General features: G+C 44.7%; 1 pseudogene; it reads left to right on the top strand.

Moving 5' to 3' along the window:
- Positions 1-17,401: 17,401 nt before the first annotated feature.
- Positions 17,402-17,519, top strand: LOC134936979 (5S ribosomal RNA; annotated as a pseudogene).
- The last annotated feature ends 1,478 nt before the right edge of the window (positions 17,520-18,997 follow it).

Here is an 18,997-nt window from a genome sequence, read left to right as displayed (position 1 = left end):
AAACCGGGAAATTGGGAAGTGACGTGGAATAACCAGACAATGACCTTTTCACACAGAGCTGAAAGGATACCCATAGATCCTGAACTTGTACGCCAAATAGCCAACAGTGGAAGGTATTTCCGGTATAGGTATACTCGAGGAAGCAAGACCATGTGGGTTGGAAAAGTATCACCAGGGTACTGTGCTCATATCATCCAGTCCGATACTTGTACTGAGCAGATGGAAGAACTAGGGATTGGTTTTTTCACTTGGAAAGTTTGTAATATGGTAATGTCATATTCTGTCCCCTATGTTCTCCCCGATGATGCCTATTTCACATGTGGGAGGAAGGCGTACAAGTGGCTTGCCCCGAGTTCAGAGGGATTGTGTTATATTGGAAGAGTACTACCAGAGGTCATGACCATAACCCATGATAAGATGAGAGATGTTCCCCGCAGTGCTCAGGCTCCTTAAACTCATACTCACTATGAACACATCGTCAAGAGACACCTCATAGATAGGACAGAGCACGTAGCCTCTGATTTGATCCACGAATCCACTGGGATTCAATTCCTTCTCGCATTAGACATCACCCGTACTGCCAGAGGAATTATAAATTATAGGTATATCCATGCGCTAGCGAACTTGATAGATAATATCACTGAGATGTATGTATGTACCTTCAGGTATATGGGAAGGGAGTTACAAGCTTAAAAGAAGGAACTTATTCAGCACAGGATGGTCCTAAATTATATCACAGCCGTGACGGGTGGGTACTGTGTTACTCTGGCAATTCAATATGGTGTGAAGTGCTGTACATATATCACGAACAGCACTGACGACCCCACGGAGATCATCGATCAAAAGATGGACGATATCTTGCAGTTGAAGTGGGAGTTCAGGAGGAAACACAGCCTTACCTTGGCGACTGTGAGTAATGAACTGACCGGCTGGGTCTCATGGTTGAACCCACAAAATTGGTTCTCAGGTTTAGGAGAGTGGGCTCAAAATGTTATTATGAGTGTAAGGAAGTTTCTCCTTTGTATCCTGGGAGTCGTCATAATTATTGGTTTGATATTTAGGTGTGTTCGAATTCTGACGCGGCGCAAGCACGGCACAAAGTTGATGAGTCTAAGGAGCAAGGGTACTGTTATAGCAGCAGATTTAATTCATGACCCTTCCATAGAGACAGTGATATGATAAGGATTGCAAATGAATTTCATGGCCTGTTTCGTTCACCTGTTTTTCTTTTGTCTCCCCCTCTGCCCAGATACACCCATCCGGAAAAGACATCAGCCCTACCCAAGAATGTTTATGTAAATGTTTATGTGAATGTATTTTAGATATGTGTCTTATCTTCATCTCTACAACCTTCAGTTAACGACACACATAGTCGACAGGTGATATCCACATATACTAGCACTCACATATGTTCCCCCTCCATGTATCATCAACTAAATGTGCACCCCATTTGTTGGAACAAGAAGCCTAAAAGAGCTCGGTAGTGTTTGTTGGCCCATTTACAGACCCTTAATACGGGATGAGAAGGATTTAATGTATACTTCGCAATACCTCGAAGCTTATTTAGAACATATATGGCACGATGATACATGACCCTCAGACATGGATTCATACATACATGCTTTTTACTATCCCACTAGGTCATACATTTCCTACCTACCACCCTCCCCCGACCATCCAAAACTTCTGTAGATATTGTGTAGATATTTTTCTGTTTAGTGATTAGATAGTGGCAGTTATTGGTGACTGCCAAAGGGTGGACTGTCAAAGTCGAAAAATATTGCAGTACACACATCCGTACAAACTACACAGAGGTGGCCTCCGCGCGTGTACTTGTTCTGCTGTGCGTGCACATATTCGCAATTTGCGTAAGGTCGCTCCCGCGGTCGTGCGCATTAGCGCGTGGTATGAGTATTTACGGTAGAGTTTGTGAACGCAGGGAAGGCTATCAAAAAACATTACATATTTAATCCAAATAGTGCACAATGTACACATAGGGGTATATTTACTAACATTCGTAATTTCCGAAAATAGGTCAAAGTTCAATCACGAATGACATCGAGAGTGTAAAACTGCAACTTTTTGAATTTATTACGATGGATTTACTAAGCTGTCGTATTCGTGTTTTTCTTTTCTTCCGATGTCGATGTCATTCGTTTTTTTTTTCCTAATTTTACGGCAGTGATTAGCAAAACACTGCCGTTTTTTTTTACAATCAATCTCGGCCGGATCTGTGTGATCCGTGCTGGGGTTCTTTTTATTTTTTATTTTTAATTAAACAATGTAAAATCCCCCCAAAAAATGCGTGGGGTCCCCCCTCCTAAGCATAACCAGCCTCGGGCTCTTTGAGCCGATCCTGGTTGCAGAAATATGGGAAAAAAATGACAGGGGTTCCCCCATATTTAAGCAACCAGCATCGGGCTCTGCGCCTGGTCCTGGTCCCAAAAATACGGGGGACAAAAAGAGTAGGGGTCCCCCGTATTTTTAAAACCAGCACCGGGCTCCACTAGCTGGACAGATAATGCCACAGCCGGGGGTCACTTTTATATAGTGCCCTGCGGCCGTGGCATCAAAAATCCAACTAGTCACCCCTGGCCGGGGTACCATGGGGGAGTGGGGACCCCTTCAATCAAGGGGTCCCCCCCCCCCCAGCCACCCAAGGGCCAGGGGTGAAGCCCGAGGCTGTCCCCCCCCATCCAATGGGCTGCGGATGGGAGGGCTGATAGCCTTTGTTGTAAAATAAAAGATATTGTTTTTAGTAGCAGTACTACAAGTCCCAGCAAGCCTCCCCCGCATGCTGGTACTTGGAGAACCACAAGTACCAGCATGCGGCGGAAAAACGGGCCCGCTGGTACCTGTAGTACTACCACTAAAAAAATACCCAAAAAAACACAAGACACACACACCGTGAAAGTATAATTTTATTACATACATACACACATACATACATACTTACCTTATGTTCTCACGCAGGTCGGTCCTCTTCTCCAGTAGAATCCAAGGGGTACCTGTTGAAGAAATTCTACTCACGAGATCCAGGGGTCCAGGCTCCTCGGCAAATCCAGGGATAATCCACGTACTTGAATAAAACAAAAAAACGGTTGCCCGACCACGAACTGAAAGGTGACCCATGTTTGCACATGGGTCACCTTCCCACGAATGCCAGAAACCCACTTTGCCTTCTGGCTAAGTGGGTTTCTTCAGCCAATCAGGGAGTGCCACGTTGTAGCACTCTCCTGATCAGCTGTGTGCTCCTGTACTGAGTGACAGGCAGCACGCGGCAGTGTTACAATGTAGCGCCTATGCGCTACATTGTAACCAATGATGGGAACTTTCTGCTCAGCGGTGACGTCACTTTAGGTCAACCGCAGGGCAGAAAGTTCCCATCATTGGTTACAATGTAGCGCATAGGCGCTACATTGTAACACTGCCGTGTGCTGCCTGTCAGTGAGGACAAGAGCACACAGCCGATCAGGAGGGTGCTACAACGTGGCACTCCCTGATTGGCTGAAGAAACCCACTTAGCCAGAAGGCAAAGTGGGTTTCTGGCATTCGTGGGAAGGTGACCCATGTGCAAACATGGGTCACCTTTCAGTTCGTGGTCGGGCAACCGTTTTTTTTGTTTTATTCAAGTACGTGGATTATCCCTGGATTTGCCGAGGAGCCTGGACCCCTGGATCTCGTGAGTAGAATTTCTTCAACAGGTACCCCTTGGATTCTACTGGAGAAGAGGACCGACCTGCGTGAGAACATAAGGTAAGTATGTATGTATGTGTGTATGTATGTAATAAAATTATACTTTCACGGTGTGTGTGTCTTGTGTTTTTTTGGGTATTTTTTTAGTGGTAGTACTACAGGTACCAGCGGGCCCGTTTTTCCGCCGCATGCTGGTACTTGTGGTTCTCCAAGTACCAGCATGCGGGGGAGGCTTGCTGGGACTTGTAGTACTGCTACTAAAAACAATATCTTTTATTTTACAACAAAGGCTATCAGCCCTCCCATCCGCAGCCCATTGGATGGGGGGGACAGCCTCGGGCTTCACCCCTGGCCCTTGGGTGGCTGGGGGGGGGGGACCCCTTGATTGAAGGGGTTCCCACTCCCCCAGGGTACCCCGGCCAGGGGTGACTAGTTGGATTTTTGATGCCACGGCCGCAGGGCGCTGTATAAAAGTGACCCCCGGCTGTGGCATTATCTGTCCAGCTAGTGGAGCCCGGTGCTGGTTTTAAAAATACGGGGGACCCCTACTCTTTTTTCCCCCCGTATTTTTGGGACCAGGACCAGGCGCAGAGCCCGATGCTGGTTGCTTAAATATGGGGGAACCCCTGTCATTTTTTTCACCATATTTCTGCAACCAGGATCGGCTCAAAGAGCCCGAGGCTGGTTATGCTTAGGAGGGGGGACCCCACGCAATTTTTTTTGAAAAAATAAGCACTTTCCCACCCCTTCCCACTGATATACATGCACGGATCTCATGGATCCGTGCATGCCTATCCAATCACGAATAAAAAAAAAAGGTCTGTTTTTTTTTAGCACTTTTTTACGAGTTGTAATTTTTCACGGCAGTGTTTGTTCTTTTTTGGCTTTGCACTTCTTAGTAAATGACCGAGATTCATACTTAAACAGCCGCGTTTTGACCGATGGTGTATTCATTCGTAATTTTTTACCTGAACTTGCAAAAAATTACGAATGCCCTCATCACTGCCGTGATTAGTGTTTAGTAAATTACCGAGATTAACCGAGATGACACTTTGAAGAAAAAACGGCATCTCGGTCAAAATCGGGAGCTTAGTAAATATACCCCATAGTCTCCTTGCACCACATCAGAAATTAACATCAGTTTAAATGGTAACAGAACAAAGGGATTCACCTTTACAGGATAGGAGGGGACAGAACAAGGTTACAAGGTGGTGTTTGGTATCCAGCTGTAGGGTATTTTAAGGGAAACATTCCGGTGTTGGTTTGAGGAAGATCGCATGTTCCTGCGGATAGTTATGTGCAGAAGCAGAATATAGATATAAACTGTATTTACTGTATATTATGAATCCAGAGGAGACCACCCAAAAGAGCAGTTGGGAAAGACATCGCCTACCTTTTCAAACCGACCTATGACCTCTCCTGTACTGTAAAAGTGCATTCCTGTGTCCAATGGACAAAGGGATTACAGTATCCATTGTATTGCTTTTGGAAGAATTGTATAAATAAAGCCTGCTGTAGCCTGGCCTGACACAAGACTCACAAAGTTATCTATCAGATGACCGGGGACCGGCCGGGTTGCGCAAGCTTGTCCACTCATGTATGTACATTGACTGTAGCCATTTACTCTGTTATATTGTAGTGTATTAATTGTATTGTAAACCCCCTTTCAGCAATAATCCACTGTGGTGTCGGACCCAGCGGTAAAATCACAATTGGTGTCGTGTCCTCATTGCCCTGCTAAGGTTTAAAGTGTTTTATCATTGCATTACATTACTGCTAAGGTTTAAAGTGTTTTATCATTGCATTACATTACTGTAAAGGGTTAAAGTGTATCTCTGGGTGTGCGCGCGCTGTGTGTACTTTGTACCCCCATCGCGGCGTTTGTACGCAAAGTCCGTACAGTGATACAGTGTATAAAGCACGTAGCGTGTGTACTAAGGTTAGCGGCCGCAGCAGCTCCATGGTAAAGTGTATTCTCAGTGTGTGTAAGGTATAGCTTTCATTCCTGTAAGATAATCAACATTATCAATACTCAGTGAACTGCCAGCTCTAATTTGCCATCTATAGTTATACAGACATTTCCATCCCAGCAAATTACCAGTCCTCTACTGACCCTCCCAGCTACTACACATGCTTCTCTATTAATGTTTGGTGTCTTTTAGAACTAGTGATGAGCGGGATCGGTTCCTCGGAATCCGAACCCCCTGAACTTCACCCATTTTACACGGTTCCGAGGCAGACTTGAATCTTCCTGCCTTGCTCGGTTAACCCAAGCGCGCCCAAACGTCATCATCCCGCTGTCGGATTCTCGCAAGATTCGTATTCTATATAAGGAGCCGTGCGTCGCCGCCATTTTCACTCGTGCATTGGAGATGATAGGGAGAGGACGTGTGCAGCGTTCTCTCAGTTGTGTTCAGTGTGCTGCAAATATCTGTGCTCAGTGTGCTGCAAATATCTGTGCTCCGTGTGCTTGCAAATATCTGTGCTCAGTGTGCTGAAAATATCTACGTTCTCTGCCTGAAAAACGCTCCATATCTGTGCTGCATTGTAGTATATAGTAGGAGGACAGTGCAGAATTTTGCTGACCAGTGACCACCAGTATTATATCAGTACGGTACAGTAGTCCACTGCTCTACCTACCTCTGCATCGTCAAGTATACTATCCATACATACCTGTGGTGCATTTAAGTTTTGCGCAGTATATATAGTAGGAGGACAGTGCATAATTTTGCTGACCACCAGTATATAATATATAGCAGTACGGTACAGTAGTCCACTGCTCTACCTACCTTTGTGTCATCAAGTATACTATCCATCCATACCTGTGGTGCATTTAAGTTTTGCGCAGTATATATAGTAGGAGGACAGTGCATAATTTTGCTGACCACCAGTATATAATATATAGCAGTACGGTACAGTAGTCCACTGCTCTACCTACCTCTGTGTCGTCAAGTATACTATCCATCCATACCTGTGGTGCATTTTAGTTGTTGTGCGCAGTATATATAGTAGGAGGACAGTGCAGAATTTTGCTGACCACCAGAATATAATATATAGCAGTACGGTACAGTAGTCCACTGCTCTACCTACCTCTGTGTCGTCAAGTATACTATCCATCCATACCTGTGGTGCATTTTAGTTTTGCGCAGTATATATAGTAGGAGGACAGTGCAGAATTTTGCTGACCACCAGTATATAATATATAGCAGTACGGTACAGTAGGCCATTACTATTGATATATTACTGGCATAGAATTCCACACATTAAAAAATGGAGAACAAAAATGTGGAGGGTAAAATAGGGAAAGATCAAGATCCACTTCCACCTCGTGCTGAAGCTGCTGCCACTAGTCATGGCCGAGACAATGAAATGCCATCAACGTCATCTGCCAAGGCCGATGCCCAATGTCATAGTAGAGAGCATGTAAAATCTAAAAAACAAAAGTTCAGTAAAATGACCCAAAAATCTAAATTAAAAGCGTCTGAGGAGAAGCATAAACTTGCCAATATGCCATTTACGACACGAAGTGGCAAGGAACGGCTGAGACCCTGGCCTATGTTCATGGCTAGTGGTTCAGATTCACATGAGGATGGAAGCACTCATCCTCTCGCTAGAAAAATGAAAAGACTTAAGCTGGCAAAAGCACAGCAAAGAACTGTGCGTTCTTCTAAATCACAAATCCCCAAGGAGAGTCCAATTGTGTCGGTTGTGATGCCTGACCTTCCCAACACTGGACGGGAAGAGGTGGCGCCTTCCACCATTTGCACGCCCCCTGCAAGTGCTGGAAGGAGCACCCGCAGTCCAGTTCCTGATAGTCAAATTAAAGATGTCACTGTTGAAGTACACCAGGATAAGGATATGGGTGTTGCTGGCGCTGAGGAGGAAATTGACAAGGAGGATTCTGATGGTGAGGTGGTTTGTTTAAGTCAGGCACCCGGGGAGACACCTGTTGTCCATGGGACGAATATGGCCATTGACATGCCTGGTCAAATTACAAAAAAAATCACCTCTTCGGTGTGGAATTATTTCAACAGAAATGCAGACAACTGGTGTCAAGCCGTGTGTTGCCTTTGTCAAGCTGTAATAAGTCAGGGTAAGGACGTTAACCACCTAGGAACATCCTCCCTTATACGTCACCTGGAGCGCATTCATCAGAAGTCATTGACAAGTTCAAAAACTTTGGGTGACAGCGGAAGCAGTCCACTGCCAACTAAATCCCTTCCTCTTGTAACCAAGCTCCTGCAAACCACACCACCAACTCCCTCAGTGTCAATTTCCTCCTTAGACAGGAAAGTCAATAGTCCTGCAGGCCATGTCACTGGCAAGTCTGACAAGTCCTCTCCTGCCTGGGATTCCTCCGATGCATCCTTGAGTGTAACACCTACTGCTGCTGGCGCTGCTGTTGTTGCTGCTGGGAGTCGATCGTCATCCCAGAGGGGAAGTCGGAAGACCACTTGTACTACATCCAGTAAGCAATTGACTGTCCAACAGTCCTTTGCGAGGAAGATGAAATATCACAGCAGTCATCCTGCTGCAAAGCGGATAACTCAGGCCTTGGCAGCCTGGGTGGTGTTAAACGTGGTTCCGGTATCCACCGTTAATTCACAGGAAACTAGAGAATTGCTTGAGGTACTGTGTCCCCGGTACCAAATACCATCTAGGTTCCATTTCTCTAGGCAGACGATACCGAGAATGTACACAGACCTCAGAAAAAGTCACCAGTGTCCTAAAAAATGCAGTTGTACCCAATGTCCACTTAACCACGTACATGTGGACAAATGGAGCAGGGCAGACTAAGGACTATATGACTGTGACAGCCCACTGGGTAGATGTATTGCCTCCCGCAGCAAGAACAGCAGCGGCGGCACCAGTAGCAGCATCTCGCAAACGCCAACTCGTTCCTAGGCAGGCTACGCTTTGTATCACCACTTTCCATAAGAGGCACACAGCTGACAACCTCTTACGGAAACTGAGGAACATCATCGCAGAATGGCTTACCCCAATTGGACTCTCCTGGGGATTTGTAACATCGGACAACGCCACCAATATTGTGCGTGCATTACATGTGGGCAAATTCCAGCACGTCCCATGTTTTGCACATACATTGAATTTGGTGGTGCAGAACTATTTAAAAAACGACAGGGGCGTGCAAGAGATGCTGTCGGTGGCCCGAAGAATTGCGGGCCACTTTCGGCATTCAGCGACCGCGTGCCGAAGACTGGAGCACCAGCAAACACTCCTGAACCTGCCCCGCCATCATCTGAAGCAAGAGGTGGTAACGAGGTGGAATTCAACCTTCTATATGCTTCAGAGGATGGAGGAGCAGCAAAAGGCCATTCAAGTCTATACAGCTACCTACGATATAGGCAAAGGAGGGGGAATGCACCTGACTCAAGCGCAGTGGAGAATGATTTCAACATTGTGCAAGGTTCTGCAACCCTTTGAACTTGCCACACGTGAAGTCAGTTCAGACACTGCCAGCCTGAGTCAGGTCATTCCCCTCATCAGGCTTTTGCAGAAGAAGCTGGAGAGATTGAAGGAGCTAAAACAGAGCGATTCCGCTAGGCATGTGGAACTTGTGGATGGAGCCCTTAATTCGCTTAACCAGGATTCACGGGTGGTCAATCTGTTGAAATCAGAGCACTACATTTTGGCCACCGTGCTCGATCCTAGATTTAAAACCTACGTTGGATCTCTCTTTCCGGCAGACACAAGTCTGCAGAGGTTCAAAGACCTGCTGGTGAGAAAATTGTCAAGTCAAGCGGAACGTGATCCGTCAACAGCTCCTCCTTCACATTCTCCCGCAACTGGGGCTGCGAGGAAAAGGCTAAGAATTCCGAGACCACCCACTGGCGGTGATGCAGGGCAGTCTGGAGCGAGTGCTGACATCTGGTCCGGACTGAAGGACCTGCCAATGATTACTGACATGTCGTCTACTGTCACTTCATATGATTCTCTCACCATTGAAAGAATGGTGGAGGATTATATGAGTGACCGCATCCAAGTAGGCACGTCAGACAGTCCGTACGTATACTGGCAGGAAAAAGAGGCAATTTGGAGGCCCTTGCACAAACTGGCTTTATTTTACCTAAGTTGCCCCCCCCCCTCCAGTGTGTACTCCGAAAGAGTGTTTAGTGCAGCCGCTCACCTTGTCAGCAATCGGCGTACGAGGTTACTTCCAGAAAATGTGGAGAAGATGATGTTCATCAAAATGAATTATAATCAATTCCTCCGTGGAGACATTCACCAGCAATTGCCTCCAGAAAGTACACAGGGACCTGAGATGGTGGATTCCAGTGGGGACGAATTAATAATCTGTGAGGAGGGGGATGTACACAGTGAAAGGGGTGAGGAATCGGACAATGAGGAGGAGGTGGACATCTTGCCTCTGTAGAGCCAGTTTGTGCAAGGAGAGATTGATTGCTTCTTTTTTGGTGGGGGGCCCAAACCAACCAGTCATTTCAGTAACAGTCGTGTGGCAGACCCTGTCGCTGAAATGATGGGTTTGTTAAAGTGTGCATGTCCTGTTTATACAACATAAGGGTGGGTGGGAGGGCCCAAGGACAATTCCATCTTGCACCTCTTTTTTTCTTTAATTTATCTTTGCATCATGTGCTGTTTGGGGACTATTTTTTGAAGTGCCATCCTGTCTGACACTGCAGTGCCACTCCTAGATGGGCCAGGTGTTTGTGTCGGCCACTTGGGTCGCTTAGCTTAGTCACACAGCTACCTCATTGTACCTCTTTTTTTCTTTGCATCATGTGCTGTTTGGGGACTATTTTTTAAATCTGCCATCCTGTCTGACACTGCAGTGCCACTCCTAGATGGGCCAGGTGTTTGTGTCGGCCACTTGGGTCGCTTAGCTTAGTCACACAGCGACCTTGGTGCACTTCTTTTTTTCTTTGCATCATGTGCTGTTTGGGGACTATTTTTTGAAGTGCCATCCTGTCTGACACTGCAGTGCCACTCCTAGATGGGCCAGGTGTTTGTGTCGGCCACTTGGGTCGCTTAGCTTAGTCATCCAGCGACCTCGGTGCAAATTTTAGGACTAAAAATAATATTGTGAGGTGTGAGGTGTTCAGAATAGACTGGAAATGAGTGGAAATTATGGTTATTGAGGTTAATAATACTATGGGATCAAAATGACCCCCAAATTCTATGATTTAAGCTGTTTTTGAGGGTTTTTTGTAAAAAAACACCCAAATCCAAAACACACCCGAATCAGACAACAAATTTTCAGGGAGGTTTTGCCAAAACGCGTTCGAATCCAAAACACGGCCGCGGAACCGAATCCAAAACCAAAACACAAAACCCGAAAAATGTCCGGTGCACATCACTATTTAGAACCCAGTAAGAATTCAGTAGAATCACCCTGGAAGTGAGTTGAAGGTGCAAGGAGCAATTGCCACTGTCATGCAGGCAAATGAGTGTCCTGATCAGGGGCGTAGCCAGAACTTTGTGGGCCCCATAGCAACATTTTGAAGGGGCCTCCGTCCCAATGCTTCTAGAGAGACACTTCTCTGCAGCAGTTGTTAATTTTATTATAGTGCCCTAGTTCATTTTCTGAACCACAGTAGAGCCTTATTTAATGTTATGCCCCATAGTAGTGTCTTAGTTTCTTTTATAAATCGTAGTAGTTCACCTTATATCACATTTCAGAGCTTCCAGTACATATTATTCTGCACAGTACCCCCAATTCACATTATGATATATAGTGCTCCCTGTTCATATTTTGCCTCATTACAGTGCCCTGGTTCATATTATATAACATTAAAATGCCCTACAGTTCATTTTATACCACACTACAATGAGCAGGTCCAGGGGCATACCTAGATATATTGCAGGTCTCAAGGAAAAAGTTTGAAAGGACCCCTACGTACCACCCAGTGGTGAAAAATGTATATAACACCTGTAACTTTGACAGGGAAGGTGGGCCCCTCTCAGCTCTGGGCCCCATAACAACTGCACTGTCTGCACCTTTGGTAGCTACGCCCTTGGTCCTGATGCTTTCACATACACTGCCAGCAGGCAGCGTCCAGGGTGTGAACCTTTTGGATCTGTCCATGGTCAGGAAAGAGCTTTGCCTTATTTAGCTTAGTGTTGGTCAAATCCGAATCTTTTGAAAAATGGCTGACTTATCCACTTGACTGACAATTTTTTCCTTCAAAACCGTTCACACAACTGTTTAAAAAAAATAATTTCAAATATTTTTTAAACTTGTAAAAAAAAGATTTAAATATTACGGCTCTCCTTGTCAAAAACTGGGGGACACAGTGGGGCGGCGCGGCCGCATATGATCTAACCATGCCAGTTTAGAATTCAGTACATCACTGATATTTTTTCTCATTATTTTCTTTTTGTTTAGTTTTTAGAAGAGTTAATGCAGCATAGGATAGAAATGGCAATTACAACATACTGTATGTGTACACGTATAGTAAGTGGGAAATACTGATATCTTAAAGCTATTATCTACTTCAGTACGTAGTAAGTGGTAACTTGTGCTACATCTATTTTAAATAACGCCTTAAAAGTGTGGGGATTACATGTATAGTGTTTATGATAATATAGTCAATGTAAATCAATTTTGAAGATTTTCCCTGGTTTTTCTGAGCGTATTTATCTCAATATATTTCAATGTGCATCTGAGAGTGATTGAAGTAGTGAGATCTCCAGTTCTCTAGAGGGTTTAGTAAATCAATAAACTTTGAATTCTCAATGAAAACAAGAGCTATGTTCTGCATAGGTGACTTGAGACTATCCAGAATGAGCAGGTATATAGCCTGTCTGCACCTCTGTTCTTTGTAGCCCTTTAAATCATTCCACGGTTGGTTTCATTTGTCAATACCACTATCTTGCATAAACGGTTACTCGGTTGGTCATGCATTATACCTGTGACCTTCGTAAAAGCTATTAGTTTAGTAGTTCTAGCAATTATCCTTTGTCTTTCTGCTATTAGATATGTATTACATTTTAGTAAAGCTTCACAAAGTGTGCAGATTGGAATGCATGACTGAGTATTCCCATTGTACTGCAGCTGAGGTTTACTTAATGCTGTTCATATCTGGGAAAAGCAGATTTTTTTGTGTTAGTAACAGCGTCAACCAGCTATTGATTGCAGTATAAAACAATCACGGTGGTGCAATCAGACAACATTATATAAAAAACTGCAGAGGAACATTTGAAATCTTTCCACCTTTTAATGCTTTCGTTCAAGGTATCATTGTTTAAATGATAGTAATTTTGTGTATTCAAGCACAATTCTACTATTTTGCTTTTAATGTACTTTTCAGAGTCTTTTACTGCCAAACCAATTTTCCAGCACTTACAGTCTTCACAGATAGAAACCCAGTCTCTTGTTCATAGACAAAATGGCCTAATTGGCAACTTTACTGCAGCAAAGAGAAACAGCGCAAACTGTTTAAAAGAACCTGATATCAGTAGACAGTAGAGAGAGTAGAGAGCAGAATAGGGGAAAGACATTTGCACAGATAAAGGTGTTTGGAGTTAGTGAAATGTACACTGCTGAGCCTGCCAGTCAGCGACTTTAAGCAAACATGGTGTTTAACCCAACACCTGGCGCTAGCTTGTATGTCCGCAGCTGAGTTTTGCCTATCACCAGAAGGTCTGTGCGGTGTATCCATCTTTCCATAATGAGACAGCTGGCAGAGAGCCAGCCTCTTCCACACACCACTGCAGAATGGATATAGAAGAGGCAAGTTTCCTGTACTCCTGCCAAATCTCTACCTGTCAGACAGGTTTCATGCCTAGACCAGATCCATCACTGCACTTAGGGCCTTATTCAAGTTTGTACGCAATGCCGATGTTCACGCAATGGAGCGATTATCGGCAGACTGCGCATGTGCCGCGATCGCATAACCGTTGATGTTCCTTGTTAATGTGTATAGTTGCGTATGTGTACGCAGTTGCAAATGAGTTTGCGATGGCTCCGGTGGGCGGCTATCTCCTTTTCTGGGCTCCAGCTTCACTAGTGATGATGAGCTATTCTAATGTTGCTGCCGTTGGGCACGACAAGTTATATTTCAGCTCACTATCCCCAGGGGCGCTCTAACGGGTCTTTTCATGCACGCGCCTATTACTTTAGTTGGGTTAAGGTGCTTTGCGTGCCTAAACCTGAGTGTAATGGGCGCAATCTGCACGATACATTGGAGATATCCGGTCTCTAGGTTGACCACAGTTAGGTCGACATGCATTAGCTTGACCACTATTGGTCAACATAGTTTCTAGGTCGACTTGGTTACTAGGTCCACATGTTCTTGGTCGACATGAGTTTTTCACAATTTTTTCTTTTTTAACTTTTTCATACTTTACGATCCATGTGGACTACAACTGGGAATGGTAACCAAGCCAAACGAGCCATACGAGGGGACACGGTGCACTAATTGGGGTTCCCCATCACTCTATGGAGAAAACGGCACCAAAATGTTTTTAAAAAACTCATGTCGACCTTTTGTCATGTCATCCTTGTTCATGTCGACCTAATGCTTGTGTCGACCTATTTCAGGTGTCAACATAGTTACTGTCTACCAATAGTGGTCGACCTAGACACTGTCGGCCTAAGTGTGGTGGACCCTATGATCTACAACCAAGTGGGGGCATTTGAATATCGTCACTTTAGACAGGAGATCGGGGGTGCGATAACATTTGAATTCCCCCCATGGTTTCAACATTTTAGCTGTCTACCTAGCCACTGTCAACCTATCAATTTGAACCCGATTCAATGAACAGCTATCTTATGTAGCAGTAAGTACACTAGGTGTAAAGAATCCAGCAACAGTGATATTTGGGGAAAAAGGTCTCCATTCTCCAACCACAAATTATGATAAGAAACGTCCTTACAGACTAGGAGGAGGATTTACAATACTCTCTATAGAGGACAAGTGAGAAGTTGTCCATACTTACCAATCAGCTTTAGCTGTAATTTATCAAGTGTATTCTATAAAATGAGAGCTAATAGCTGATTGGTTCCTATGGGCAACTTTTCCATCTGTCCTCTTTAGAAGGTTTGATAAATCTCCTACTTGATATGGAGAGTAATGAGCCTTTTTATTATATACCCTATTTCCGGACAGTGTTGTGAGTCCTAGACTGATTGACTGTCTGAATGGGATATAATGTTTATAACACTGTCAGCACCATACACTTGTGTCTTGCTTAGTAGTTTGTGCTCTGTATTATTTGAAGTCTCCATGGTGTGGACTATTCTTGCCTGATGACAGTTTCATTCTTTGAAGGTTACCAGTAATCCTCGTCTGCCACCTGCCTTGAACCAGGTTTGCGACGCCTTACGATTAAGATTTTTACATTAATTTTCATACCATTTTATGTTTCTTACTTATACTTACTTTTACTATGCTGCAATCTTTATATAAACTTATATTATCACACAGAAGAGGGCAACTGAGTATTGGTGAGCACATGAGACATAGAGGCCGATGTTCTGTAGGCAAGGGCGTAGCTACCATAGGTGCAGGGAGTGCATCTGCTATGGTGTTCAGAGCTGAGAGGGGCCACCCCTGTCACAGTTACATGTGTTATATACATTTCTCCGGCAGGGTCCACAGGTTATCCACAGTATAACAATGGGATATGATGGAGCGACAGCGTATTGGCACCAAACGATCACAAGCTTCCAGGCCCCCCAGGATTCAACGGGCCCGTCCATATATCCCCACCCACTGGCTCAGGCAAATCAGTTTTTTGTTTGGTGCAGCAGGAGCCGGACCATGGTCAGACGGCTGCTGTTCTAAGGGCAGCCTTAAGCTTTCTTATTTTATTTTTATAGTCTTACTATGTTTTTGAGCGATCTTAACAGCGTCTTATACGCATATTGGAAAGAGTCGCTCCAACAACTCTCCGACGGGTCGCAACAATGCTTACCCATGTGTACAGTGCTGTCTTGGCGGGCATCTGTGTCGGATATACTAGCAGGTACAGCAGACGTGACCAGGCTGTGGCCGGAGCACGGGGAGAAGGTAAGGCATTGGTTCCCTGTAGTCGGGGAATACGGACAAAGCCGCACTGTCTTGGAAGGAGACTACCAAACAGTAGCTGATGCGCTGCCACCATGGGTGCTCCAGCGCTAGGCCATAGGGATCATAAGGCACCAGGAATAGTATGAGGCTGCGATCCCTAGGGTTGATGTCAGCGGTGGGGAGTTAGACGCTCTCCTGGTCGCCCTCCCCCAGTTCATGACCAGTTTCCACGAGTCTCCTGCCATGAACTGTTGCCTCACTTCCGTCTCAGACGCTACCACGAAGGGTCTCGGTCGCAGCATAGACCGCTGCGTCGGTGTTCACTAAGCGCTACCACGAGGAGACCCGGTCGCAATACAGGCTTCTGTATGGCCGGTGCATCTGTGTGGATAGTGCATCTGTGTTCACTTAAAGTTCCCGGAGCGGCGGTGTATACTAGTAGCATCTGGATCCACTCAGCGTTCGCTAATGTATTGATCGATCTTGGAAGTGAGGCGAGTCTCCCTGTATCCCACTCTACCGAGTACGGGTTATACAGCACTAAATTTCTATCTACTTTTGTCAGTATCAATAGTTAAGTTTAAGTGCCTATTGCATATGAGTCTGTGTACATTACTGTGGTTTTCTTCGCAATGCATCTGAATACATTAAGATCTGTATAAAACAGAATTCAGTAATATGTCCTCCTACATACTTTAAAATGTGTTTGTAGTTGATTATGTGCTCATATGACTAATATATAGCATGTGACTGACTGCTAGTGTGATTGCTGACTTTAATATATGTTTGTCAGTTGGTCTTCTGATCCTCAATGCTGGTGCATGGGTAGGGGTCAGATTGATATCACTTTAGAACAATAAAGTGGTTACAGTCACAAATTGTGTAGTATACTGTGAAAGTGCTGATTATTTATCATGTCTAAGAGCGGCAAAGTTGACGAGAGTACACTTAAAGTAACATCAACACTCATATCATGTTGTCTTGCAATAACTGTATTATCCTCTCTGATCTGGTACAGGATGGTTCAGGTGTAAAATGGTTTGCTAGTCAGCATAATAGATAAATCCCCTTTGGGCGATGTTTGCACAGACCTTGTCCAGTATAGCTGAAAGGTTAATTCCTACAGCTTCGATACCAGGAATAGGGTTCATTATTAACCCATACAGGCAGCTCTCTACCTACGGTATCCCCAACAGCTTCTCTAATAAAACAAGCTGAGAAACCGAGTGTAAATAAATCTTCAACTGCACAGGCTACAAAGAATGATTCATCATACAATTAAACCTCTATATACTCTTCTTTGGCATACAAAGAACAGGTAAATATAGCTGAGTAAATGGGAGCAGTAAAGGCTTTTTTGTCCTTAGAGGATTCAGCAGAGCCTGTGTTAAAAATAAGGTACCTATGTTTAAACATCCCAAAAAAGTAGGGCCTCCTCATGGGGTACCCCAGCAGCTGATGAAAATCAGGGAAAAGGTTTGGGCTATACCCAATAAAGAATATAGGTTCCCAGTAAATGAGATTCCAAATATCCTTTTCCAGCTGAGGACTGTTTAAAAAGGGAAAATGCCTCCTATAGAGATACGCATATCATTTGATAGTGCGAAAATATATATGGCCTTTGCGTCAATGTCAAAAGAGGGATGGTTTTCTGAAAACCATAATGTCTCTGTCTGGGGCAGTCATAAGGCCAGCCATGACTTCACCTTACAATCTACAGCACACCACACTGGATGGGCCCAATCTCACTAGATCTTGGAAGCTAAGCAGTGTTGGGCCTGGCTAGTTCTTGGATGGGAGGCCACCTTGGAATACCAGGTGCTGTAGGTACACTGGGCTGAGGTACTGGAAGACAGGTTTTTCAGTGTCTGCAAGGGAACAAGAATCCCATATAGCTCATATGGACACTAATGTTCTAGGGCATCAGCATTAACAATAGTTGCTCGCAGAGCAGTGTTGCTTACATACATGAAAAGCTGATTCAGTATCAAAGAAGGTTCTGGAAAATGTGCCTTTGGCTGGAAGTTTCTGTTTGGTAAGGAGTTAAAAGATATTCCTGAGTCAAAATCATACTCTAAGAAGGTCACGTTTCCTTCCACATATAACCCCAAACATAGGGGGACGGTTTTCGGCCTTGTCGGTCATAAAGGAACATAACAGCCCCAATACAATAAGTTTGGTAAGGCAAAGAAGAAAAGGCAACCAGAGGGCCAGTTTCCAAACCAGAGGATAAGCCATCAGCATGATGATGCGGGCCTCCTTCTGGGGGACCCCAGGATAGGAGGCCAACTTCTTCAGTTTGCACAGATCTGGTAACAGTTTACAAACAGATGCCTGGGTGCAAGAAGCGGTATCTCTAGGTTATATTTTTCTTCAAGAAGCATCCTCCTCAATGTTTTCTGTTCCAGTCTGTCTCGGGTAGAGGCAAAGGATAGGGGTTTGCAAGAAGCAGTTCAGAAATTGCTTTGGTCAGGAATAGGCATTCCAGTAACCCCTGCACAATAGGGACAGGGGGTTTTACTCCAACCGGGGTTGGGTTCTGAAGGATCCTTTCACCCTAATATCAAAATCCTAAACAAATAAGTTTGGGTACCACAGTTTACATGGAGACGTTGCGCTCCATAGTTTTGGCATGGAGCCAGGGAATTACAGGGTATCCCTGGATAGTCAGGATGTTTACCCACAGGTTCCTATAGCACTGTTCCATCAGTGTTATCTCAAGGTTCACCATCCTCCAACAACATTTTCAGTTCCAGACCTTACCCTTGGGGTTAGCCACAGCCTCCAGAGTATTTACCAAAATTATGATGATTGTGGCAGCTTATCTCCGCAAGAAGGGGATAAGAAAATTGTCATACTTCGACCACCTTTTTTATCCTGGCACAATCACAGGAAAGGCTTCTGTGCCATCTCCAACAGACAATGATTTGTCTGCAGAGGCACTGGTGGTTCATGAATTGGCAAAGTCATCTCGGGTTCCATCTCAATGGATGACTCACTGTGGGGCTGTACTGAATTCCAGTCTGCAGAAAATGGATTACCTTGGAAAAAGATATCCAAGGTACAGTCAAGTACTCAGGAGTTGTTACACAGTCAAACAATATCAATCCACGCAGCTATGATGGGTTTGATGGTGTCAACATTCGACATGGTGGAGTATGCACAATTCCACTCAAGACCTCGGCAGCATTTGATTCTAGCCAGATGGAATGGAATACATCAGACAATAAAGAAACAGACTATGGTACTTTCACACAAGGTAAGAAAGTCATCAGCCTGGTGGCTATAGACATCCCATCTAGACAAAG

This window comes from Pseudophryne corroboree, chromosome 6 (genome assembly GCF_028390025.1).
Source record: "Pseudophryne corroboree isolate aPseCor3 chromosome 6, aPseCor3.hap2, whole genome shotgun sequence".
NCBI classification, from domain to species: Eukaryota; Metazoa; Chordata; class Amphibia; order Anura; family Myobatrachidae; genus Pseudophryne; species Pseudophryne corroboree.
This window is presented reverse-complemented; position numbering and strand designations above follow the sequence as displayed.